Genomic DNA, 27423 nt, shown 5'->3' with positions numbered 1-27423 from the left:
AACACGATAAGCTGGCCTCAGATGAATCCTATTTTTTAAAAAGTCCCAAAGACATGAACAATTACAAATAAAAACATTAATCATATGAATGATGTAAGTTTATGGTAAGGTATAAAAAATAAAAACCATAGTGCAATGCAATTCCTCACCCATCAGATTAGCCAAAATTCCAAAGCTAGGCTATAGGAAAATTGGCAATCTCATATATCACTGATGGGAAGGCAGTAATGGACAGATATGGCAATACTTAACAAAACTACACGCTGTTTATTCTTCTTCACTGAAATTCCATTTCTAGGAATTTACTTGACAACCACAAAAATACTAAAATACACATGCATGGGGTTATGTATTATATGGTTAAATGTTACTGAACAACACTGAAAACCATTAAATGTCTCAACATAGAACTTTGCTTGAATAAACTATAGTGCATGAGCATAAAGAAATCCTACGCAGATTTTTAAAAAATGGATCAACTATAGAAATGAATGTGGAATGATTTCAAAGATATATTAAGTGTAAAAAGCAAGGTGCAAATAGTCACCATCACCCACACAGACTATGTGTATGAAAGAAGGAATAAGAAAACATGCATAATTTGCTTACTTTTGCAGATTTAAACCATAGGACTCTACTTCCAGTAATGATGTCGGGAGGAAGTATTGCAATCCCCTCTGCAAAAAAACAAGTATAAAGTTGGAAAGTATTATTTAAAATCATTGTTTCAGGCACTAATAAAGGACTAAATTCAGGTAACAATTGAGAAGAGTTTATTCATGATAAATTATTACTGTGTTGTGTAGGCACACTGAACTTGTAGTATTCTTGTCTTATAATACCACCTTCACCAAGAGCTGCAATGCCTGAACCTTTACCAGCCAGAGGTACTAAGTACCTTTTGAGGTAAACATCAGTGCTCCCAGTAATTTAAGGGAAATTTTGGAAATGAGAGAATTAAAGACTGACTAAGAAAATAAACTTTCCACACAAGCCTTTTTGGCTGAAGGCTGACTGAACTACATACACCTGAGGAGATCCTAGAAGCCCAGAGAAAACTGAAAGCTTGCGGAGACTTGAGAATTTTCTCTCTTGGAATGTGTGCCTCAAGTTTCACACACAACTCAGACAGCAAAGGGCAGAAGCCTTAATTGCTTGAGGTATCTATCTGAGCTTAAACCTGTGACCAACTTTAAAGTATGCAGGAAAAAGCTATGGTGCTAAAAGAAAAAAGCAAAACACAGAGATAGCAGACCACAGGGAGATAGATTTCACAGTATGAGCGTAAAAATTTCAACTGCCTATTGAACAAATAAATAAATAAAACAAATAAGCAAATAAAAAAAACAGAAATTCTCAGAAAAACAAAATAGAATCAGAAGTTGCTACACTGTATTATCCACAATGTCCAGTTTTCCAATAATTATTAACTATGCAAAGAAATATGGAATTTTCATGAATAATCAGGAGGAAGAAAAAGAAACCAATAGGAAGAACTCTGCATGTCTGAGTGTGCCCTGAAGTTGGATTTAGCAGACAAAGAAGCTTTTATACATATGCTCAAAACTTGAAGGGAAAGAAAGAATCATAATAGTATGTACTAAGAATTAGTGGAAAAAATAGGGTGTCTCATCAGAGAAACAGAAATTATGAAATAATCAAATGGCAATTTTAGAGTTGAAAAACACAATAAAAATTGTCCTGATGGGATTGATAGCAAATTTGAGACATGAAAGACTCACTGAATTTCAAAGTAGACTAACAGTAATTGTCTAATATCAAACACAGAAGAAAAATAGATGAGAGAAAAATAAAAGTATCCCAAGAGATGAGTGTCACAATATCAAGCATTCCACAATATGTGAAAGTGGAGCCCAGAAGAAGAGAAAGGAGCAGAAAAATACTTGAGAAAACAATGGTCAAAAACATCCCAAATTTACCACAGAACAATAATTTCCAGATCCAAGAAACTTAACAAATCTCATGTAGGAAAATACAAAGGAAATCATACATCAATCAAAGTGCTAAAAGCCAAGATACAGTAACAACAGCAAGGGCAAATTAATACAAAACAATTGGGGCAATGGTTATTATTAATGAGTATTCCATCAGAATCAATGGAAGCCAGAAGAATGGTGTATCAAAGGTGCTGAAAAAAATTGTCAAGTAAGAATTTTATGTCCAATGAAACTACCTTTCAATACTTAAGGCATAAAAAAAGAAATTTCTAGGTAAAGAAAACCTGAATTTGTTGCTACCAGATCTGTGCTAAAAGAAATGCTACTGAAAGTCCTTGAGATTAAAGAAAAATGCACCAAAAGGTAATCTGGATCCATAAGAAGGAATGAAGATACTGGAAATAGTAAATACGGAGGTCAATATAAAAGTGTGTGTACTGTGTTTCCTTCTTTTACTTTCATTAACAGACATAAGATTGTTTATAACAAAAATTATAAAGTTGGGGGGAGGGTATAGCTCAGTGGTACACTGCATGCTCAGCACGCATGAAGTCAATCCCCAGTACCTCCATTAAAAAAGTTGAATTTAACTAAAAAATCAAGAAATAAATAAGCCCAATTACCCCCCTAAAATTATAAAATTATATTTTGGGATTGATACTGGATATACACATAAAACATCACAATAACACAAAAAAGAAAGAGAAAATGAAACTATATTAGTGCAAAATTTCTATAGTTTAATAGAAGTAAATATGTATTTGAAGTATATTGTGATAAATTAAAAATGCATACTGTAATTTTTAGAGCAGCTATTGAAAACAATATAAATAAGAACATATAAAATTTGATAGAGGAATTAAAATTATATAATAAAACATTTTTGCACAAAAGAAGGCAGTAAAGGAGGAAGAGAGGAACAAAGAAATGAGACTAAATATTAAAAGGGCAAAGAAGTCACATCAATAATACATACAATAATGCATATCATATCAATAATTACATACCTGTTTATGGTTTAAATAACTTACTATAAAGGAAATCTTATTAGACTAGATTAAAAAAGAAAGCTCCAACCACATGCTTTTGTAAGAGATGTATATTAAAATTAGACACAAAGGGGTTGAAAGTAATGGAATGCAAACACAAATCAAAGGAAAAATGAGCAACTATATTAACATCAGAAAACATAAATTTTAAAATAAGAAATATTAGTAGAGATAAAGACATTTTCATGATTATACAAAAGCCAATACAACAGAAAGACATAACAATTACAAATGTACCTAACATACCTAACAATTTAGCATTCAAATACATGAAGCAAAAACATAGAAAATTAAAACAAAAATTAGAGAAACAAACATTTATAGGTGGCAATTTTAACATTCTTAGTAACTGATAGAAGAAACAGAGAAAATCAAGTCAGAATATAGAAGACTTGAAAACAGTACCAACCTGCATGACCTAATTGACTACTGTATAACACTCATCCAACAAAACAAAAATATATATCCCTTGCAAGCAGCCATGGGAAATTCACCAGGATAGAACATATGCTGGGTCATAAAACAAGTCTCAATAGATTTAAAAGGTCTGAAATCAGACATTATCTGAACTGACTCATAAAGAAATAAAAATTTTAATAGCTGTGAATCAAGTTAAGAAGATTACAGTTTAAAAAGATCAATATACACAATTGTATTTTATCAATTTTATTTCTATATACTAACCAAAAACTTCCTCAAATGAAACTAATACACAGATTACATTCACAATAGCTTAAAAATAAAATGTACATATTTAACAAAAAAAAGTACAAGATCTTTATATTGAAAACAACAAAATACTGCTGCAAGGAATTAAAGACCAAGATAAATGGAGAGATTTATCACATCCATGAATTGGAAGACTTAATAATTGTTAAGATGTCAATTTTCCTGAAATTTATTTATAAATTCTATTAATAGACCAAATAAAACCAAATTCTAGCAACCTTGCATAAATTGACAAATAGACTAAAATTTTCGTGGAAATGCAAAGGATATAATATATTCAAAACAATTTTGAAAAATAATAATAAAGTTTGAGAATGTACAACTTGATTCTAAGATTTACTGTAAATCTAAAGTAACCAAGACAATATGGTACTGGTGTAAGGAAATATGTATGATAGAAATATATATATCATATATATATATATACACACAACTTATTATATCATAAATACATATATGTGTACATATACATGTGTGTGTATACAAACACACACACAATTAGTGTAACATACGGAATCACAAAAGAAATCCAAACAAGGTCAACTGATTTTCTCCAGAGATGCCAGATAATTCACTGGTATATTGGTTCACAACCACAGGAGTTCCCCAGGTGAAATTTGAAACTTGTCCTCAAACACAAAGAGACCAAAAATAGAAGAATATCATTTCAAATTGCTAAGTTGTAGGTTTCATAAACAAGGGAACTTATATATGAGGCTTGTCTTGGGCAGCCACAAGATGAGCAGATCTTTGCACCCATCTGCTAGAAGCTTAAAAGTTTATATAGAAGCCTTAACTGGGTTCAGTCAGGTATACTGTCCAGAGTCTTAACAGCACTTCCCTATCTCAATGCTGTTTTTGAAAATGTTTCCCATTGTGGGAACGGTGGGTGTGACATACATTCCAAGGAAAGGGGCCTGGGACCAGGGAGCCTCCAATAGCTTGGGTCATGTTCTCTCTATGACCTCCATCAAAAATTAGGGAAAGATAATTGTGGTTTTCTGCTTTTAGTAAATTATATTAGAATATCTGGGTATCCTTAAAGGATCAATAAAGGAATACTGGCTAATTTTTTATTTCATTCAGAGAACTGTATTCCAGGACTTAATTACTTTTATGCACAAACTGTCCCTCATTTGACCGTCTGAAGCATTTCATGGCTCCTTTAGTGTAAGCGGTGAAGTTGGAAAATACCCATTTTGCTAACGAAGTAACAAAAATTGGGCAAGAATAATCAATAGATTCCACATCCAAGGGATGAAAACACAAACCCAAAATAAGAAATACTTTCTTTTGAAAACAAATATCAGTGTCATTGAAGGACTAAAGAATAATGCCAGATTAAAGGAGACTAAAGGGAATTGACAGCCCAAATGCAGTATGTACTCATGGAGAGGAATCTGTAATGCAGGGTGAAATAACATAAAAGGACAATACTGGATAGCTGATAGAATTAAGATATGGATTATCAGTTAAAGTATTGTATCAGTGTTAACTTTCCAAAGTTTCATAATTGTATAATGATTTTAAAAGAAACATACACAAAATATTGTTAGAAATAAAAAGGAATAAAGATACAATTAAAAAGTAAATATGCCAAAATGTTAAAAACTGATAAATCTGAGTAAAGGACATAGGAGTTTTCTGTATTATTATTATTATTATTATTATTATTATTATTATTATTATTATCATCATCATCATCATATTTTTATATGTCTGAAATTATTTCAAAATAAAAGTTAAAAAATCCGCAATAACCGCATATAAGGTATCACAAAATTCAAGACATTTCAACAAACTGGGAGGCAAACTTTATTTACAGAAAGCCAATTTATGAGGAAAACTATCAAAACCAAAAATCTTTTTTGATTTAATGTAAGGAAATAGTAGGCTAATCTCACTTTTAGAAAATGAGTAGAAGTACAAATATAAGCCTCATGAGAAATGAAACTTTTTATGAAAATAACTTTGCTTTTTTTTATTTTTGAAAGACTTGAGCTCAACCCGTAAGTGGGTAGGTAAGAAAGATAAAAAATAAGTGTAGTCAAAAGACGTACAGTCTCTTTACTGTTAAGTGTCAAAACCATCTGTTCAATTTTTAACCTTTAAAAAAATATTAGTATATGGAACATTCTCAAGTTATAGTTTATCCCACTACACTGTGATAGAATAAACCTCATCTTATCATTAAATTAAAAGATAAGCATTTTTAAAATTAATCTCAATATCCATCTGTTCTCTGGAATGGTTTGGAGTTTATACACAGGAACAATTAGTTTTTTGATGCTTTTAATGCTAGTTGAAACCAAATATTTTAATCTTGTCAATACTCATATTCAATAACCAAACATCTGAGCTTGGGGACAAGGGATCAAAAATTTAAAAAGAAAGATTCTTAAAATGATGGGACAGAAATGAGATAAAAGAAAATGTCCCTTTCATCCCGTGTGTTCAGAAATTATTATAATTAAATTTAGAATTGTGACTGGCACTGAGCAAATTAATGGGGTTTAGATATGTGAAATACAGTCCAAGGACATTAACAAGGAAGTAGAGAAAACAGAAATTACCCGTATTTTCAGCTTCCATCTAATACTCCCTTCTCTAAACCATACTTCCTGTTGACTAAAGTTAAAAATCCTATGAACAAAATTCTAACAAACATAGAAATACTTCAAAAATTATTTATATGAGTCCATGCATATGTGTTTTTGCTGTAAGTCACAAAAATTTTTTTTTAATTTGGTGAGATATTTATAACAGAATCTCTTGTGTTAAAAATCAAGAAAACAAAAATTTTTTAACATTTTTATCAAATACAAGGAAATGAAAATGAATTAAATCCCAACTACAAAACATTTATATTTCAGATTATCAAATTTACATATCATTAGGTAAACCCCTAGAGTTCTGAGCAACAGCATGTTCTTTTAGGTAGAGAAATGTTTTCCATTTGAAAAACCGACTCTTAATGTTCTATTATTAGGACCTAATAGAGATAAACCATTGGGCACTAAATGACCTTGAGACCAATGAAACTTATTATGAGCTGGTATTAAGAGATCTACCAAATAACAAGACTGGACACAGTGGAAAACCACAGAATACGGTGGAAATTATTTACTTGTAAATAAGTTCAAAGGCATGACCAGTTTACCCACCTGTGCAGCACTAATGCTTCTCCCTCAATTTACACTCTTGTCCTTCTCTGTGTTTCTTATAACCAACTAACTTAAAATGAAAGGACTTAAGCCAGATTCACAAATGTGTCAGTGAAATATGTTAGCTGAAGTCAGAAATGGATGGTTTCTGCCCTTAAAGGGTAGTCCAGAAGAACCTGAGCACAGACTGACAATGAAAGAAAAGTTGGCCTGTGGTGTGGATATGTAATAACTCTTGGGCAGTAGGACCAGCTTGGTTTGTGGGTCAAAAATCTTGAAAGGACCAAAATTGCAAGATTGGGGACAAGAAAGCCCGGGGAAGAGGTAAATGGATCTATATATGGAAGAGTACAAAAATGTGTGCATCTTTATAACTCACATAACTCCAACTAGAGGAGAGACACTTCAGAGAAGATAAAATGATATGTTCCAAGGATATCAGACAGATACTCATTAGCCACTTCAGTGATTTCACTGTGGGCTCATAAAAGGAGGGGTTATGTTTGCAAAACTGGTAGCTGCTGATGAGCTAATAACATAGACCTCCTCTCACTTTGTTGACTCAGCTATTGACCCTACTGGATAAACAATCTGCCATCAGCTAAGTCTGATTTGGAGTACCTTTTATGGCACTATCTTTCAGGGAAGTCACCCAGCTGTCTGGTGACAAGCTAATTACATTATACACTTTCAACCTTGAAAGGGTCAGTGAACTATAACTGATAAATACTCCAGATACGATACTCTAGATCATTCAACAATACAAATAGCATAGATCAGCCAAAGTGCTGGATAAAGGTAATAAACTCAAGAATGAATGCTCAAAAAGAGAGATGGCAAGTAACAATTATGGTCCAAGTGGTTGTAGCTCAATCTTCTAATTCTCCATAGCCTTTTAAGACACATTGCAAATAGCTATTATCTTGAACAACTGGACTTACACATTCCCTTCCTTAGAATAAGTGAGGGCAAACTATTCCCATTTTATAAACCATATCTGGGTATCACAGAAGTATGAGAGAGGATGTGAGTGGCCCACTAGGTAGACTGCATCACATCCAATTCATATCACTCTCTTGCTTCACATGCCTTCTGATTCCTCAGGCATTTGGTCAATGGAATGCTCCAACTGCCATTGCTCATGACCTCCTCTCTCAATATTCCTAAATATTTCAGGGTTCCCCAGAGTGAGGGCGAGGCTCTGATGGAGTATGAGCTACCCTAGTGGAGCAGAAGCTCTAACAACTATGGCACCTGAGCCTAGGCTGATCCCACTCATAGAGGTTTTGGCTTTTTCCACAAATTCCAGACTCAAATGAAGTTGTCTGCTGAAGGTTATGATTCTGGACTCCTTAGCAGCTGTTCAGGAGATGCAAGAAACACAGCTTGGAAGGGTGAGGGAATAAATGCCCTTTGGGCAGATTTTGACCAATTTGAGACAATATAGGAAAAGGAGCCACAGAATGAATTCCTCTCTGTTGCTCTCCACAGATTATTCTAAGGCACAGTAGCTCCAGATAACCTATCCAGAGACACTGCATGATTGACCATACAGTTTTGTTTATGAAACTGTAGCCATTTTAGTAATATACTAACATTTATTTGTTTTTCTCCTCTGCCGCATTTCCTTTTTCTTTCACTATTGCTTCTCTGTGCTTGCACTCCTCAATAAAGCATTGAGGCTGTTTTTGAGAATCCAAGCAAAGACAAATTAGCATAAAATAAGGTTTCTTTACTCTACACGTCCAAGAAATTATATATGAAAAAATAAAATAACTATCCTACCATAGCTTTAGAATTATAGATGATTCTATTTATCTATTGCTGCAGAACAGACTCCAAAATTTAGTGGCTTAAAGAATGAATTACTATCTCTCATGGGTCTGTGAGTTGACTGAATTCGCCTGGGAGATTTTCACTTGGGGCTTCGTACGTGGTCACCATCAGATATCAACTAGGGCTTTAATCATCTGAAGGCTTGACTAGGATGGGCATATAAGATGGCTCATACACATGGCTGGTAGTTGCTGACTGTCAGATAGGAGCTCCACTGAGACTGTCAACCAGAGTATCCACACCTGGCCTCCAGTGGCTTTCAATTCTCAGTTTGGTGATTTGGTTTTAAGAGGGAGCATCATAAGAATGAGAGTGCCTGGAGGCAAGAAGTTTCCATACCAGTTAAGTGATTCACTGGAAACTAACAGATTGCCCCTCTGGCATATTCTATCAGTCAAAAATGTAACAAGATCCATCCAGATTCAAGGGGGTGGAGACATAGTCTCTACCTCTTGATGGGGGAGCAGCATGTTCACACAGCTTGAGATGAACAAGTGAGGTAAGAGTTGTGGTCACTCTAAAAAATGCATTCTGCTGCAGCAATATTAATGTCTAGCATAGATATGAGCAAAAGATCAGAGGGGATGTAAAGCAATAATTGAGTAGTTCCTGCAGACATTTACAACAGGAGTGGGCATTTCCTTTCCTTAAAGATCCTCTTATTCCCCCCAAAAATGTTTATTTCTTACCTTATAGTTTTTCTATTTGGTAATTCTCAATTTTAAACGTATTTCTTGGAATTAAGCACACTATCTAAAGCATTACACTATTATTCATAGCTTTATCATGTGATTTTAAGATTTTGCTTGAACATATTCATCCATGAGTTTTCACCCCTGGTAGTTAAAGATGTGCTTGAATCAAGTATATTGAAAGATCAGGACACAGGTTGCAATCATAAAGCATTTAAAAATTTTCTCTTTACAAATTTTGTAAACCCTTCTTTTGGACTAGCTCATTATCCCTGAAAGAAAATTTAGAAAGTCCCAGATTCTCATATCTTAAAAATTAAAAGTCCTCTAATCATTGTAGTCCCCCATACAGTCAGTATCATATAAGAATCTATAATACTTGTGAGTGTGAAAACCACAATTTCGAACTTTGTTCACAATTAGTAATTCTCTCCTTCCATTTGGCTCCATGAAAGCCAATGTTTAGTAAAGGGTCACAGAGATCTTCTTTATTTCCTCTGCTAGACACTCTTTCCCTCTTTCCTCAGTTTGCTACCCTGAGTTTCTGACCCATCCAGTGTGAGCTGCAGTTAGAGGAACAGGAAAAATCTTACTTGACCGGTACTGTTTGAGCTGACTTCAAGGTTTTGAAATCTGATTCTTTTCCAGAAAAATTTTTGGGTTATGGATAAGGTCCTCTTTGTCAAGGATGTTTTATCTGCAACATCTGATACATGTAAACGTGACTTCTCCATTTGACCATTTACAATACTCCCCTCACCCCATGGCCAGTCAGAGAAATTTTCTAGATTCTTTCTGCTGAGATCTCAAGTTTCCATGTAGCCCTCTTGTTCAGGACTTGAGAAGGTCCAACTCCAGCTTCAGTATGGCCTAGACTTAGGATTATGGTAAATAGGGCCAACGGCCTACCCTCATTCTATCAATAAATACCTCCCAATGGCGATCTTACTCTATAATCATGGGTTTTACAGGAGCCAGCATTCTGTCATTTGGATTTTCATGATCACAGTCCAATGTCTCCCAAACTCCAAGTTTCTGTGATTTTATATGAAACTGAGAAAAGGAGTTGAGACTAATATCCCACCCTTTCCAAAATAATCCCATTTCCAATGAACAGCCATTCAACCTAAATTATAAATAGGTGGTCAATTATGGTTCACAAAACTCCTAGTTATATCCTTTTTAATGCTCCTTAGAGTCTAGCACTTTACTTTGCTTTGGAAAGTGAAAAGGGTTGCCATCTATTGTTTTATGGCAAAGGAATCTTCAGACTTAATTCTTCGCCTTTCTTCCTAAATCTAAACTTAGAAAAACTCCAAGTTAATATCCTGTACATGAAATGAAAGTGAACTGAGAAAGACAGGAATCTGACATTTAAGTGAAATGTCTCAAAGGCTGTCCTTTGAGCCTATGAAAGCAGCCTACTGTGCTATATCTGACTATCTTAAATTAGAGGAAGTAGATGATTTAAATAGCAGATACATATGTTACAGTTGCAGGAAACATAGAGTACATATTGTCATTACAGTTTTCATATCAGTTCCTTAAGAGTTTGGCTAGCAAGGATCTATCCCATGTAGAATGCTCATTTCTGGTCAACCGATAACATTTAATTTTTGTTGTATTTTAATCTAGAAGCCATACCCTGGACTGTGGCCACCTCACATTATTGTACACCTTGTTGCCTAGCCTTCTTACTTGATATGCATTAAATGTGATTCTGTGTATGAAAAAAAATTGAGATCTATTTTGTAAATGTTAATGTTCATATACTTGGATGCAGAAATATCTTCTATCCTATAATGGAATTCTATAACTTTTAGATATCATTAAATAAATTTTAAAAATAAATGTATATGTTTGCATCAAATACTTAATAGTGCTCACAATCATTTTACTTCTTATGCCCCAAAATAAACTTAACTTGGCTAAATTTCACTTAGTTATTTATGCATCTTTTGAATAGGTCATTTGAGATTTTACCCCTTGCTCTCATTTTCACAGCTGACAGCTCCCAGCTAGAACTCAGAGTAGAATGTTGAGTAAACTGGAAAACATTCATTTGTTCTCCGTGCATTCATCCCTTTTTTGTAATATATTTGATAACAGTAGGTTAGAACAATAAGATATATCAGTTTCTCATTCACTAAATAATCAATGATTTAGTAATTCTAGAAATTTTTAAATTACTGAATAAACAAAATGACATACAATTGCCTATAAAGACTTCTCCTATCAGTCTTATCAGTCTTGCTTGATATAGTTTTCCTTTATTTAAGCTGATAAAATAGTGTATTCTTACATGTTTTTACTTATAGTAAATCTGATGAATAGTTTTTTTCCTCTAATCTACCCCTTTTCCTGTAGCCCATAGACGCTAACAATCTGTTCTGCTACCCCCAGGTAGTTGCATCTTCTGAAAATCTGGTAACTTTAGGCTGCTGTTCCTCTGACCTTTCACCTTCAGGGATTTTAATCAGCCTAATGTTATTTAGTATCAGCCTAACGTTATTTATTTTTATCAGCTTAGTGTCATTTAATTATCCAGCTCTCCTTCACTCTCTATAAACAAAAACAAAGTAAATTATAAAATACCGTAAGTGAAGGAACTGCAAGAATTCCTTATTTCATTACTATCCTGAGTAATTTGGGCCTCTGTTTCTTCCTAGATTGTAGGCAAAACTTTAATATTTGTTAGTGAGAACTGTCTCATAGGAACGTAAGTAGTATAGTGCAATCGGGGTTGGGAGGATGAGGAAGACCTGACCATGAAAGCAGAAAAATCTAATTTGAGATCCCATCCCTGGTTATATACCTCTAGGCTAGATACATAACCTTTTCAGTTTCAACATCTCCAAGGAAGGTATAATGGGGCTGTCATAAAGACTAAAATTCCTGATATTGAATACCACCTCGCTTTTGGTAGGTCCTCAGAAATGACATATTTTATTTTCTTATACTGGTCCTTTGTGGTGTGTGTGTGTGTGTGTGTGTGTGTGTGGTGTGTGTGTGTGTGTGTGTGTGTGTGTGTGTAAATGGGAAAGGGTATTAATTTCAGTCCTACGGCTTGTTTTTAGGGTTAACCTGACAGGTAAGTAGTATATATACAAAAGTTTCTGAACCTGTTTTGAAATTGAAGTTTAAAAGACACTGTCACAACACGGTTGTAAAGTGGTCCATGAACCCAGTAAAGCTCTAGTTTAATTTTTTATGTTTGTTTTTCTGTTACAACACTTCAAGATTTTATAAAGTGTCATTTTTCCTTATATATAAACATTTAAAACTTGTAAAGTAGACTGTAGCTAGGCAATAATAAATAACAAGTGCCTAAAAAAAGAGTATGGAAATGCTAAAGTTGACATTTATATTTTGAAAAAATTGAGATGAAAATTGTGAAGCAATTTGGAGGTAAATATATTCATACATTTAAGCATTAAAGCCAAATGAAGGAGATTTTCACAACAAATTCTAAGGAAACAGAAAGGGTGACTTATGGATATCATTTAATTAAAAGCTTGTCCTCTGAAGTCATGCTGATTTATCACTTCTTAGCCCTGGCACATACACTGAAAAAGACAAATAGCTCAGTGCTTTCCTGCTGGAGCTCCTCATTGGTGCTGACATATTCTTATACATAAGAAACAGTGACAGATTATTTAAATCTGGGGATCATTTCCTAACACACGAGCAAACCATGGAAAAGTTATTTTAATATGTCATATTAGGAAATATGTTTTATCATTAATCATATTTTCCCAACAGGCATAAAATGTGACAACACATTGCCGTGATTAGGTTCATAATATGACAGAAAATATCTATTTTTATAGTTCCTAAGGCTTTCAATTCAATTCAAAACCACCAGAATAAACACTGCCTAATAAAACAAAAATCCTACTAATTATTTTTCAAAATAGTATAAAATTAATAGGAGTAATTTTCACATGGAGTCCCATTTATTCTTACAGATGTTAACAAGGGAAGAATACATAATTATAAGACCTGGACCAAATGATACCCTCAAAATCTTGTGTACCAATGCATTTTTTCATCACGAGTATGTCAATATACAAGTGCATTATAAAAGAGAGGTTTGGTAATAATGTGGAATTGACTATATTTTTGTTTCCTACCACCACCAATAGTCCTGTTTACTCAGCTACATCTATAGTTAAGAATCCATGGAGCTCCATGACTGGTTGAGGGATTGTAAAGGGATTTTTCCCCAAGACAGATACTTGAAGGAGCCATGAGATTCTGACATAATACATAAAAAATAAAAAGATAAGCAAAGCTGTAAGCAAAGGAAAAAGAGATAAACACAGATGTAAGCAAAGCGAAAGAATCAGCTCTCAGGAGATTTCTCACACCCAGAGGCTCCCTAACTTTATCTCCCAGGCACAGGGAGAACCGACATCGGAAGAAAATGGTACAAACCAGTTAAGTAACAACTTGCCTCACCACTCTTCTCTCCCAGCTCCAAATATAGAATAATCAGAACACACAGGCAGGCTACTGGTGTGGAGGAAAGAAAGAAAAAAGTGAGAAAATTAGATGAGAAGCCACTGTTTTCCCTTTAAGCCTTAAAGGAAGTCTGAAGAAGGAAAGGGAGCAATTCACCTTTTGGTGAAATTTAGAATATTGACTATTCCTCTAAACCAATCATCTTAATTGTTTTTACTGAAGTATAGTCAGTTTACAATGTTGTGTCAATTTCTGGTGTACAGCACAATGCTTCAGTCATACATATATTTGTTTTCATATTCTTTTTCAACACAAGCTACTGCAAGATATTGAATATAGTTCCCTGTGCTATACAGTACAAACTTGTTTACCTATTTTATATATACCAGTCAGTATCTGCAAATCTCAAATGCCCAATTTATCCCCTCCCCCTCAATTCCCTCCTGGTAACCATAGGTTTGTTTTCTATGTCTGTGAGTCTGTTTCTGTTTTATAAAGAAGTTCATTTGTCTTTATTTTTTTTTAAGATTCCAAATATGAGTGATATGATATGGTATTTTTCTTTTTCTGGCTTACTTCACTTAGAATGACATTCTCCAGAGCCATCTATGTTGCTGCAAATGGCTTTTTTTAAAATTTCTTATGGCTGAATTAAATATTGAAATGTAATGGTTATCATGTCTAGAAACTACTAGAGTATTTGCTATCTAAGTGTAATAGAAAGGGTGGTGGTTATCTGTAAGAAATTTCCTTAAGGGCAGTGAAAAAGTAACCCATGCAGAGAGATAGGAGGTGTGATAGTCAAACTGTTTTCTGTTTTTACATAGTAGAGTTCCATTTGTTTCAAAATAAGTATTGCTTGTATTTTCAACTAAGAAAAGACTCTAAACTGAGTCTTTTGGCAAAGATCTGGGAGAACTACATCATCTGATATCTCCCCAAAATCCTGAATGTCTTTCACATTGTCTGGACATCTTTAACTGAAATAAGAAACAAAATAAAGATAATATTAATGTAGATTTCTCCCACATCAACTCCTCTCCAATTCATGAGCAGGAGTATGCTATTTTCTGGGCTCTTCCTATCTATCTTTCTATTACATGTAAATTAGACAAATTTTTCTAGCAGTTCAGTTTTGTATTACACTGAATACTTTCCCTAAAAGTGTATTTAAAGGCCAAAATAAATTTGTTTTTACATAATACAATTGTCATAGAAAATGTCATACAAATTATGAACACAAAGCATATATATGTTTCCTAGTCTATATTTCTTTCCAAATGTTCAGCAATATTAGAAATTATGTTGTTCACTAATTTTGGCAGTTAGTAATCTATGTCCATAAATATCATCCGAGCTTTTTCTCTGAAATAAAAATGAAAAATGCCTGTAATTTAACTTAGTTGCAGCCAAATTACTTAGGCAATTGACAAAAAGGTAATCTTAACTTGAAATAAACAAGGTGCAATTTCAATATGGCTGGTCTCCCAAACGCTTGCTCAAGGTCTCTCCTGTCCCCTGTCATCACCTTTACTTCATTCACAATACATTATCACATCCCTCCAGGAGAGATTCAACTCAAGAATACACTTGTTATGTAGATTTAACCAAAAATTTCATTTTTAGTAACTGAAAACTAGAAAGAAACTTTACGTTGTATACCACACTGCAAAATTCCCTTGTAATTTTCATTAGGCACTTCAATTCTTCCCCAAGGTCCCTCTCTGAGTAAAAGCCTATTTCGCGACTCTTGGGAACTATTAATCTCTGGCCTTAACTTTTCTTCATCCACTAATACAAGTAAAAGTCCTATTATTAGCATATCACGACTTCTCAGAGAAGTTGCTATATTCTGACTTAATGTATTATTTATTACAAGTTACCCCTAACATCAGTGGCTTAAAACAATATTCACTGTCACAGTTTCTGAAGGTCAGGAATCAGGTGTAGCTTATATGTGTTTTTTGCTTCAACGTCTCTCACAGGATGCAGTTAAGATTTTAGTCAATTTAGTCAAGACTAAATTCATCCCAAGACTCAACTAGGGAAGGATCTACTTTCCAAGTTCAGTTATGTGGCTATTGGTAGGATTTAACTCCTCACAGCTAGTGTCTGGAGGCTGCCCCCAGTCCCTTGCCATGCTGGCCTCTCTGTTGTGCAGCTCAAATGTGGCAGTTTGCTTCATCAGAGCAAGAAAGTAGAAGCAGTGAGAGGTGATGCAAGAGGGAAATCACAGTGTTTCTAAATTTTTAAAGTGGCATTCCAAATCATTTTTGGACTATTCTTTTTGTTAAAAGAGATTCAGTAGGTTGAGCCTACACTGAAATGGAGCAACACACACACACACACACACACACACATGAGAAAGAGAGGGAGATATTTCAATATTAAGAGTCAGAGATCATTGTAGACAATCTCAAAAGGCAGCCTACCACACTCAGCAATGCCTTTAGGGAAGTCTCACCTTCCACTTCAATTGACTTATCAATGTATTGACTCAGTAACAATAGTTGTCTTCCTTATAAGGGATTCTATTACTAAGAAAATTATATTTATTCATAATATCATCAACACAAACACACATACACACACAGAGGCATGCATGCTCACATAACAATACTACCTAAAAATCCACCACAGAACATATATATATGCATAACATGAAAATAATCTTCTTATATGGAAAATGATTCTTCCCTTTACAACAGGATTCAAACAGTATCACTTTAAATAGAAAATACTCCTATTGGCCTCCAAAATATGCAACTTCTAAGCACAACTTCAGAAATATTTCAATTACATAAGAAAAAATATTCAAATATATTAAAGGATTGCTGTCAAATTATATCAATAAATTATGTTTTTAGATAACATGTAAACTTTTCTTAGAGTTTTCGTAAAGTCAAAATATAAAATGACTAGATGAGACCTTTCTGAAAGGGAGGTTGTAAAGAAAATGATTTTAAAAGATCTTTGCTTATGAAGTTTTAATTAATACTCCTTACCAAGCACAACACCAGTATGTTAACTCTGACAAGTAGAAATAATGGGTTGCTTATTCATCAGCCCTGTGGCTGATTCTGGATTCTTAGAAAAGAGCAGAATGACCGATAAACTTAGAATGTTTCATTCCTTTACAATCCTATATTTGCATCAAGTTAGCAAAGACAGAAGGACCAGTCTGTGGAATAGAAGAGAAAGAAACTGAAATCATAAATGGAAGCATGAATGACTTTAACAGCTACTTTATACCCAGAGACTACCTATCTTCATCTAATGATTTGTCACACTGAACACCAGGAATGGTGTGTGAAAAGTAGAGAAATTTTACTGTTACACTTGCTTCTATCAAGTTTAATGTCTCTGGTTATCTAGGAGTCTGGAAATGAAATTGAGAAAAGGAAATAAGATGTCCAGGAAATATGCCATTGTGAATGCAAAATGATTAAAAGCATCAAAAAATAATAATCAAGGAAACTAAGATCATTCCGATATTATGCCACAGAAATTAAGGATTTCTTAATACAATATACAAAAACTAAGAATAAAAACAAACAATAACACAATTAAATGATGTCCAAATTGAAAGAGGACACGGTGAAATGATATGAAATAACTTTTTCCCAAAAGCAGAGCATTATGGTAGAATGTAAGTAGAATTTATCTTTTCTAAAAAAGAAAATTATATGGTAGGACATAAGCAGAAGGAGTTATCTTTTTTCAAAAGAAAACAACAATAACATCAAATAGGAAAACTGGGACTTCACCTTCCTTCACCCACCTAGAAAAATAAAGTTATTTGGTTAGTATACCCCCTCTCTTTAGAGAGCAATTTAACTATTAATATTATAATAGAGAGAATTAGAGAAAGTGGCTTTTCTATGGAGTCCCTTTTCCTCTACATATGGAAAACATTCTAGGGACACCAAGTATAGAATTGGCCATACCTTGACTTATTCATTTATTCATGCACTCAGTTATTCAATTATGTCTGGGCTTACTACAACATGAACGGATGCACCAAAATTTGAAGGTCTTTCATTCAAAAGTAGAGAATATTTGCTCAATTGGATAAAATTGGCCCTGAATCTTGATGCTTTCAAGAATCATATAAAGGAAAACATGACAGAGACAAATGTGTTGCCTGAAATTTTCCATAGCCCCACCCACCTGTCTAAACCGTGTAGCTTATCGAATATCATACTTCAACTTACAGAACTGCAAAATAAGCTCTAACTAGAGAATTCAAGGTATATCTTGGTAAACAGGAAAGGAAGCCAAGGAGATTCCACTCCAAATATTTGTCAAATATAAAGGTTGGACAGAAATTACCCATTGAAAGAAATGGGGGAATTATGGAAATATTCTACAACCAAATAAAAGTATGCACAACGCATATAAAATGCAAATAAAGAATAAAACCAAGGGATGATGAATCCTTGGGAACTGAAAGACAGACAGAGGGACCAATTGAACACGTGCTATCAGAAGCAATAAATAATATGTTCAACAATGCAGAAAACCAAATCAGAGATGTGAAGACAATTGATAAAATCGCTTATAAGGCAAAATAAAGGAAACAATAGATGAAGCTGGAACTATGGAGGTATTAGAAAGGACTGGAAGACTGTCACAAAGACAAACATTCAAGTAGTTTTGATGACTGGAGAAAAGAATAAATAAAACAGAAACAATTTAAAAACAGCATTTGTATTTTATTAAAAAGACAAAATACTAAAAAATAAGAGCATTTAAAAAAATTTTTAATAATGTTATTATTTTTTAAATATCTGAAAGAAAAAAAATTGTGCAAATCCAAGGTGCTCCCATGTAACTAGAAAGACTAATGAATTTAACTTAATTTTAATTTTAATAAGCAACATAGTAGAACCTAGTGACATTATTGAATTCCTAGGATAAACACAAAAATCTCATACCAAAACAAGAAGAAAAAAAAATAACCCACTTATAAATCATTTAATCTAAAAAATCAAACTCGCCTTAAACACCTCTTGTACATTATTATATGTCATGTGTTACTGTCCATGTTTGAAATGAACAGAAAGGAATTCTCAAAGTTCATACACTCAAAAACATACCAAATCTATCTGAACATATGATTCAACTAAACTTATTTTGATTAATCAAAGTGAAGATTTTGTCATTGGAAAAAGAAGCCTTGCTATAAAAGTCCTTGCAATGAATACTGACTCAAGAAAATATAATTAAATATAAATGTCACTTTCTCTAAACTCTGTAATATGTAGGTTAATTTAAGCTTTCCTGGCACTTGTGCTATTCTCTCTTCCTTACATATTATCTAGAGACCACATGGAGCAGGTCCTGCTCCTCTAAGTGAAAGTTCAGATACGTATATAGAAGGGTAAATGTTCAATAGTTAACATTAAGAATCTTTCCTTATTACCCTTATGATCATTTCTTTAACATGCTGTGGGGCAGCAGTGGGGGACAATTTTTATTTTAACAGGAGATGGATTATTTAATGTGACTATCTCTACTCTGGAATCATCCAAATGCTAGAGAACTTCATTCTAGGTGAACTACATACAAAAATAATCCTCTTTGTAGATGCAGACATACAAGTGATCCTAGGAAAATATTTATTTCCTTCAATAAACGCTTACCCAAGTATAAGCCACTAATTACTCCATATCGTGGTGCACGTCTGTCTTAACAGCATATACTAACAACTCTTGGATGTTTTCCCTTCTTCAGCACAGTAATTATATTTGTACTTAATTCTGAGCTTGTTACATATAATATTTTGCCAAATATGATCATTTAGAGTCATTTTGACACAGGCTTAGCGTCATAAATATTGACTGTGTAAGAACATTGACCATATTTGCCTAAAATATGAGGATTTTGATCCACGTACAAGAGAATTTGAAATTGAAAATATGCAAAAATCTCATTCAGTCCAGAATCTTCAGAGGCAAATGATAGATACGACTTTTCATTACTGCCAATGCACTCAGTTTAGGCTTTGATTTCAAGAGTTATTCTTTACTATGTATTAGAGTTTAGTCACTGCTGTGGGCAATCAAATTATAATAATCAACTTATAAGCCAAAGCCAGAATAATAATAATCCTGCACTGCCTAATCTTCTTTCTGTCTCTCTCATATTTGTTTTCTGGAAACAAAGAAACAAACAAAAACAAAACAACCACATAATGATAATCATTTACCATAAAAAATTCTCTGAAATCTTTCTTCATACCCCTGTACTCATCCCTTTTCTTCCCCAAGAACCCTGTGATTTTATAGACTAAAGTGACCTCAAAGATCAGTGACCAGATTTTAATCCTTCTCTACATACTTTGTACTTTATTATAAAATCACACCTTTTTGTCATGATTATTGTTTTCAGCAACTTCCAGTTAAATTTTACTGTTAAAGAGGTAAAATAATGAGCCCTTTCAGTTGCATGAGTTAAGCGTCCATACTCACAGCTGTAACCAGAAGAAAGGTATTCTCTGAAATTTTAAATAATGGTGTAGCTTCCTTCTTGCTTTGCTTTGTTTCCTTTCCGTCATGTATTCATTTTTTTCATCCTTCCTCTCTCCCCTCTTTTACTCCCTCCCTCTACCCCTTTCTTCCATCCTTACTTCCTTGCTCCCTTCCTCCCTCTCAGTTTAAAATTATTATGTTGCCTGAGCAAGTTAGAAGCCTATGCAGGGATGGGGCAGTGGCACATCTCTGACTGTTGAAACCTAAATGGAGTGAAAGGCATTTGGGAGGAAGTGCATCAGAGGCTTTGTATGTGTTGTCAGAGCTTAAGAGATGTGAGAAGGGCATGTGACAGGAGCCTAGCATGTGTCTCAGAGTCAGAACAGAATAAAAAGGTTTGAAAAGGAGAAGGAAAGTAGTGAGAAGACATCCTGGTCGGTGGTTGGAGCACAAGTATGGTGACGAGGTCCCTGTGCAGAGGGAATGGCAGCTGTGACAATGGGAAACTGGTTACAACAAGGGGGAATCAATCCAATAGTAAATACACTGTGGATAAATGGAACTAGGCTTCTTACTATTTGAGAAGGAGGTTACAAATATAGAAAAGGAGAAAACTAAAATGCATTTTGTGTAGTTGAAATGGAATGGGAATTTGAAGTATCAGTTTGAATAGGAAGTATTTGTATGAATTTGTGGTTTTTAACAGATAGACAGATCTGCTAAAATCAAAGGTAGTAGTTTTCATATGGTTTTCAATCTATAGGGATATAGAATTAAGCATAAATATAAACAGAAAGGTGTGTGTGTGTGTGTGTTTGTGTGTTGTAGCTTTACTGACTTGCAGAGCCTGAGAAGAACAACACCCTGATGGCAATGACCACATCAAGACCACAGATCTTGGTTTCTAAATAGTATTCTCTACTAAAAGGAACCAGAACTCCTTGTAGAAATGGCTGAGTCCAAGCCTGGGGCCAGGAAAGAACAAGATGATCTTGGAACATCCTTGTACCAGAAAGCAACAAAGTGCTTAAAGATTGATGGGGGGAGAGCAAAACAAAAACAGGAACAAACCAAAGCAAAACTAACTCAAGAGCCAGCTTGGAGGTGTTCACACTGGACATGTGAGCAACAGAATAAATACTGATAATAGCAAATAACATATAATTCATTAAGCAAAATAAGAATCTATTAGTCTATACTAAGATAAAACAATTTTTAAAAAGAAAACTTTTCCTTACAAAGCAATGCCAACTAAAATATAGAAGAAACAATAGTTTAGAAAATCACACTTTGACAATTATCATAGCAAAAAGAAAGTCAGCCAAGAAACACTAATGTATGCTAAAACTAGTAAGTGAAATTTAGAGGGGAAATAGGATATTTACATACTTTCAAACTGTCTCCCACAAATACTTATTAAATATAAAGGAGAAATGAGCAAACTTACAGTGGAAAAACCTATCACCACTTTAATCAAATGACCAAAATTATCAGCACCCATAATGTGACAAATTAAAATCATGTGCTATCTGACAGGATGCTGTGAGTGTAACACAGCATCATTGCCATGACATCGCTGCCAAAGATGCATAAGCTGAATGCAATCAGGAGAAAGCATCAGAAAAATCTGAGCTGAGGGCTCTATTATGATTATATGCAAAAGTCCCCTTTTTGTAGGAGATATGAACCCAAGTATCTGAGGTGGTGGGACATCATGCTGGAAATTTGTTCCCCAACAGTTCAGGAGAAAAAGTTCTTTGTAATGTTCTTGTAAGTTTTCCTGTAAATTTGAAATTATTTCAAACTAAAAAGAAAAAAATCTTCGAATGTATATTCTTCTTCCTATATTTTTCTCCTTTTTGCAGACCACAGAATAGTCTCCCCTAGCCCTGGATATCACAGTAAGGAAGTCGTATGGGGTGATTTTTGGCAATAGAGCATCAAAGCAGAAAGAAAAGATACGTTCTAGTGGAGCTGTTTTTCCCTATATTACTTTTAAGAACAAGTGAATAATGTAGATTAATAACCAATTACCAGACTTGGGGTATTTGAACTAGTTTTCTTGTTGTTCTTTCATGAAATTATTGATAGGTAGAGATAATTCACAATTTCAACCCAGTGGTCTCTTAAAATTATATGCCAAAGGAAGGTTCAGAGGCCACTTTTTTATTTCTTAAATCAATAAAGGATAATGAAGAGAGAATATTACATTAAATCAGAATAGATTCACTGTTTCCAGTCCTAAGCATAATTTATTGAAAGGTTTTTAATTTAATTGACAGTATATATATATATATATATATATATAATTCAGAGTAGATGATAACCATAGGATAACAGAATTAGAGGTGAAAAATTTCAACATGTTGCCAGCCAGAGAGGACATCATCTATCTCCTTGCATTTGGGTGTTCTGCTAAGTTGGATGTGAAAATCTCTTACAAAAATAATTCAGAAGCAGAAGATATATGTTTTAAAATTCTTCAAGCAGAAACAGATTTTCAGAGAGGGCTGTCATAAAGATTTCATACTGATAACCTCTAAATTCCAGAAGCTAGAACATATCTCATTAAGTGCTTAACTCTTTAGCTTCCTCCTTGGATCGGTTTTAGCCATAATTGCAAAGTGGAAACATTTTAGACTCTTCCATGTCTCTATTCAGTGCCCTCCTGACTTAGGTTTCTATATCCCAAAATCTTAGGCATCAGGCGAAGTTCCAAATCCTTTCTATCTCTAAAGTAGGTTTCCAATTAACTACTTAATACAAAGGAATCAGAGGCTAGAGAATATTACCCTTCCAGTAAAACCTGTATTTCCCTGAGGAGGGCGTGACTCTTCAACAAGTAAAATATTAGGCACCTGAACTGATCATTCTCCATCCCCATCAATTATTTCTTCTGACTGCAAAGCTGAAAGTTAATGTAAATGTTAAAATAATTCCTAACACAATATGATGCACAGAACAAACACTTGACAAATATTTACTATCATTATTGATAATTGTCCATATTTTTATCACAATTTGGACAATTAACTTATTTTAATTATTCTAGTCTTCATAGCTGCATAGTTATTCTAATAACTTTTATCAATACCTTTGTGCCTCAGTAATTTATCAGTAGAAGCAAGAAATTACTAAATAGGACATTTTAGTAGTTTTAAAAGCATTCTAGTCAGGGAATCAACAATCTGTTAAACAGCTTGGTTAATATTTTGTCATCAATTTAACATTAACTATAATTATGACATTGATTTAAACTAAATACTATTAGTATCCTCAAAAAGAATGAGTTAATTTGAAGAAACTTGTGACAGAACTTCTTAGGGTGCTGGTTTTCTGTTCTTTCTAGTAATCTTCCAACTAGATCTGGCCAGATAAACCAACTCTGCCAATGAGAAACAGTAGAAAGTTAACGGCTAGAACTTCCAAAGAAAGGCTTTTAAAAAAGAGACAGCCTTGGAAGACTAGCTGTTTTCTCTGTCTCTGTCTCTCTCTCCCTCTTTCTCTGTCTCTCTCTTTGTCTCTCTCTCTATATATATGTATTTATCTGGCATGGAAATGATGCCTATAGGTTTACCAGTCATTTTGCACCAGTGCTGACAAGCATCAGGATAAGGACCACATGGAATGGAAAAGATGAGGGAACAGAAAAGTAGGCTGTATCTGGGTCCCCAGATGACAATTTTGGGGACAGAGTTTGCCTCTCCCAGATCTTCATATTGTTAGGAGGTTTTAAAATTTTACTCATTGAAATCATAGTTCCTTGGGTTTTATGTTATTTACTCTAAATGTAATCTTAACTAATACAATATAAAATTAGCTATTTTATTGTACAACCTAATGTGAAATACTTACACCTCAGCAGTAGGAAAACAACTATAACAGAAATCCAGCTTAGCATAACCAAAATCTCAACAGATCTCCACACCTATCACACAGCCAAGAAAGCTTAGCTCAAGTTTCTCTATTTCCTGTTAATTTTTGATTCCTTAGATTTTTATTTTTTAATTAAAAATATGTAAGTATTCTAGTGAGGATTTATATTTCACAGCTCTCATTTCATTGCTTTGTTACCCTTCCCTCAGCTCACTTTCTATCCTTTGGATTCTCCCCTGGAGCTTCAAATTCTCTTTCAATTAATCAGAGTGGTTTCTTTCTTCTTTTATAAAACTATTTCAAGCCAATAAACAGGCCCTGGGGACTCAGTTTCTATAACAAGGACTAAACCTAGTTTCCAAACACAACTGACTCTTTACCTCAGAGAATTTTCATGTAAACAAAGTGCATCCTTTCTAAATGTTTATGCATCAGCAATGAGCTATCGTAATGTTGTTACTATGTTAGTATCCAGTGTCCTCTCACACAGAAGGGATTAGAATACATAGTGGTTTCTTTCATTTTGGGAGATTTTTCTGCCATACCCTTCTGTTAGATTCCCTGTATTCTATCCTGAAAAGAAAAGCAAAGAGAAATATATGCACTTCACTGCCAAACCACATTGTCCTTTGCAGGGAACAGAATGGTCTTAGGAAAAAAAGTAGTCCTTTCCTTTACTCATGAGAGCACTAAATAATAAAAACCAACTGAATTAGATACAGGTTGATAGGAAAATTGGTTCATCTTTCCAAAATTAAAACCGTTCACTATAAACTTGTGGTATGATCAATCACTCAGCTTCCAACGTCCTTAAGTGATTCAAACTGTGAAAAGTATATTTGACCATGGCTTTTACTAAGGTATTTCAATTATGTTGACTGACTGCTATCTTTTACATGTCCATCTATGCATTAAATTGATTACTCAATACCCACATACAGTGCTCATATATCAGAGGGAGGTATTTATATTTTAGTTATATACAGAAAATGGTTAACTTATGAAATTCCTGGATTCCTTCACCTGTATTCTTTGCCCTACACTTGCAGTGCCTTAGCTTGTGAATTTCACAGATAAGTAAACATTTCAAAAAGGTTTTGGAAATTTTTAAAACTTTGTTTTAGAAATCTAAAAATAAAAATCTGTTCTTTAAATTGAGTATTTTTATTTTATCAAAGACCTACTGCACAATTATTTTTATCAGGTTGCAGCAAATTGATAAAAACTTTGTGAACAGACACTGGCCTTGCCTTAGTATTGGGGGTTTGAAATGCCACATTCAACAAGATCATACAATGGTCATGCATCCAGAATGTATACTTAGATTAAAAATACATAATAGGTATTTTTTCCCACAGGGTTTAATGTGAGGTCCTGAGGTTTACCAGTAGCCTATTTTTTCTGTTCCTACCACTTAATCACTATTTATATTTGCCCTTTCTGGTAGCAACGGGGAATTTCAGGTCTCTATTATTTCAAAGTTTTCTTTTCCAAAGATGAAATGGTATTAATTACTCTTCAAATATATAAAGGATATTTTAAATTTTATTTTGAAAGAGTATTTTTGGCTTGATTTTTCAAGATATATGGACTGTATATAAAAACGTAAAGAAGATTAAAAAAAAAACCCAACTCTCTAATATGTATCTATAGTATAGCTTTACAAAGAGGGTTTTTGCTCACAGACTTTGGAATCAGATAGATCTGTTTTATATTCTGATTGTGTTATTTTTGTGTATAAGTTTATGAGTTTTCTTATGATCACATTTTAAGAAAAAAATTCCTTTTGAGGAGAAAGTTTCATAATAGTTCTCAATAAGTTGCTTTGAATAGATTATAACCTCAAGAAATTGATCAAGTTAACAAAAGATGAGGAATTTGAATTTGGGGGAGGAGTCATTTGGTTATAGAAGCATGGATCCTGATTAGGGAAAGTTGCATAAGGTAAAACCTGGAGTAGACGCATGGTTTTTATAGCACTTGGAAAAGTAGGTTTCTAATGAGTTATTTTAAGTTACCTATCGTAGTTAGAATAGTACTTCTCAAAGGTTAACACTCCAGTCATTGCCAGTCCAAAACTGATTTTGGTCCATGACAAAACTAGCATAGATATTGAGAGTAGTATTTAGAGACTCTGGTAATCTCTCATCCCATGTCATTAAATTCTTGTGCTTACTTCATCATTGATCATGTGACAAATAATTTGTGGTCAGGCACCAGCCTATGGACCACACTTTGAACAGCACAGATTATGTTATATATAAACCTCTCTTCTACCTCTATTACAAAACCTTTTGCAGAAGTCCATTTGTTCACTAGTTTTCTTTTAGTAGATTTGCAAAGGTAACTTGATTCCATAACCAGGTTAGCTGCAAGCAAAACTTTTACCTGAATACAAAAACATAACAGGGAAATATACACAAAATGTTATGATAAATCACAGAGAAAAAAATGTGACAATGAGTGTGTATATGTCCATGAATGACTGAAAAATTGTGCTGAACACTGGAATTTGACACAACATTGTAAAATGATTATAAATCAATAAAAAATGTTAAAAAAACATAACAGCTGAGGATGAGAAGACAAAATAAACCTTGATTAACACATGCATTAGTATCAATTATTTGTGCTTCATAAAAGCACTGGATGAGAATATGTGTATGATGGGCCTATTTGCAGCATGGCAAATGCAGAAGTCAATATATGTCACAAATGTTATTAATTCAAAACTAAGAAAGTCAATATTAACAAAAAAATCAAATAAGAAAAATCATTCCTGTGGAAAATGACTCTAAAATGTTTATAAAATAACAAAGTCACTGTCTTAACAGGTATGCTATATATTGCCTCGTTTTTGTCCTAAAGAAAATGAGATAGGTAACAATTCTGACAACTTCTACTTTACAGCTGTTTCGTTGAGCTATCTGATATAACACTTCCTCCTAGCCAGTGACTGAAGTGATCTATCTAGTGACATGGAGTGTGTTACATAGAGTGACAAACAGAAGAGCGTCCTTGAAACTGATGGGTAGTCTTGGCACATTCCTATTTAATGTTTACTTAGCTACAAAAAGTATAGACAATTAAATGGTGTTTTTTGCCTTTTTTTTTTTTTTAGATCTCCACCATTCATTCTGTAGCATAGGTTGGTTGCCCAGCTATTTATGAAAACTACTTAG

General features: G+C 33.7%; 1 protein-coding gene across 5 annotated transcripts in view; it reads right to left on the bottom strand.

The window, feature by feature from the left end:
• FANCM (FA complementation group M) overlaps positions 1 to 27423 on the bottom strand; it is a 765839-nt gene that overhangs the window by 100998 nt on the left and 637418 nt on the right. For all 5 annotated transcript variants that reach the window (XM_072962981.1, XM_072962983.1, XM_072962982.1 and 2 more), the window contains one exon: positions 610 to 677. The gene's annotated coding sequence lies outside the window, so the exon portion shown is untranslated. The remainder of the gene's footprint in view (positions 1 to 609; positions 678 to 27423) is intronic.

This window comes from Vicugna pacos, chromosome 6, assembly GCF_048564905.1.
Source record: "Vicugna pacos chromosome 6, VicPac4, whole genome shotgun sequence".
Taxonomy (NCBI): Eukaryota; Metazoa; Chordata; class Mammalia; order Artiodactyla; family Camelidae; genus Vicugna; species Vicugna pacos.
The sequence above is the reverse complement of the archived record's forward strand: the minus strand, read 5'-3'. Positions and strand labels throughout refer to the sequence as shown.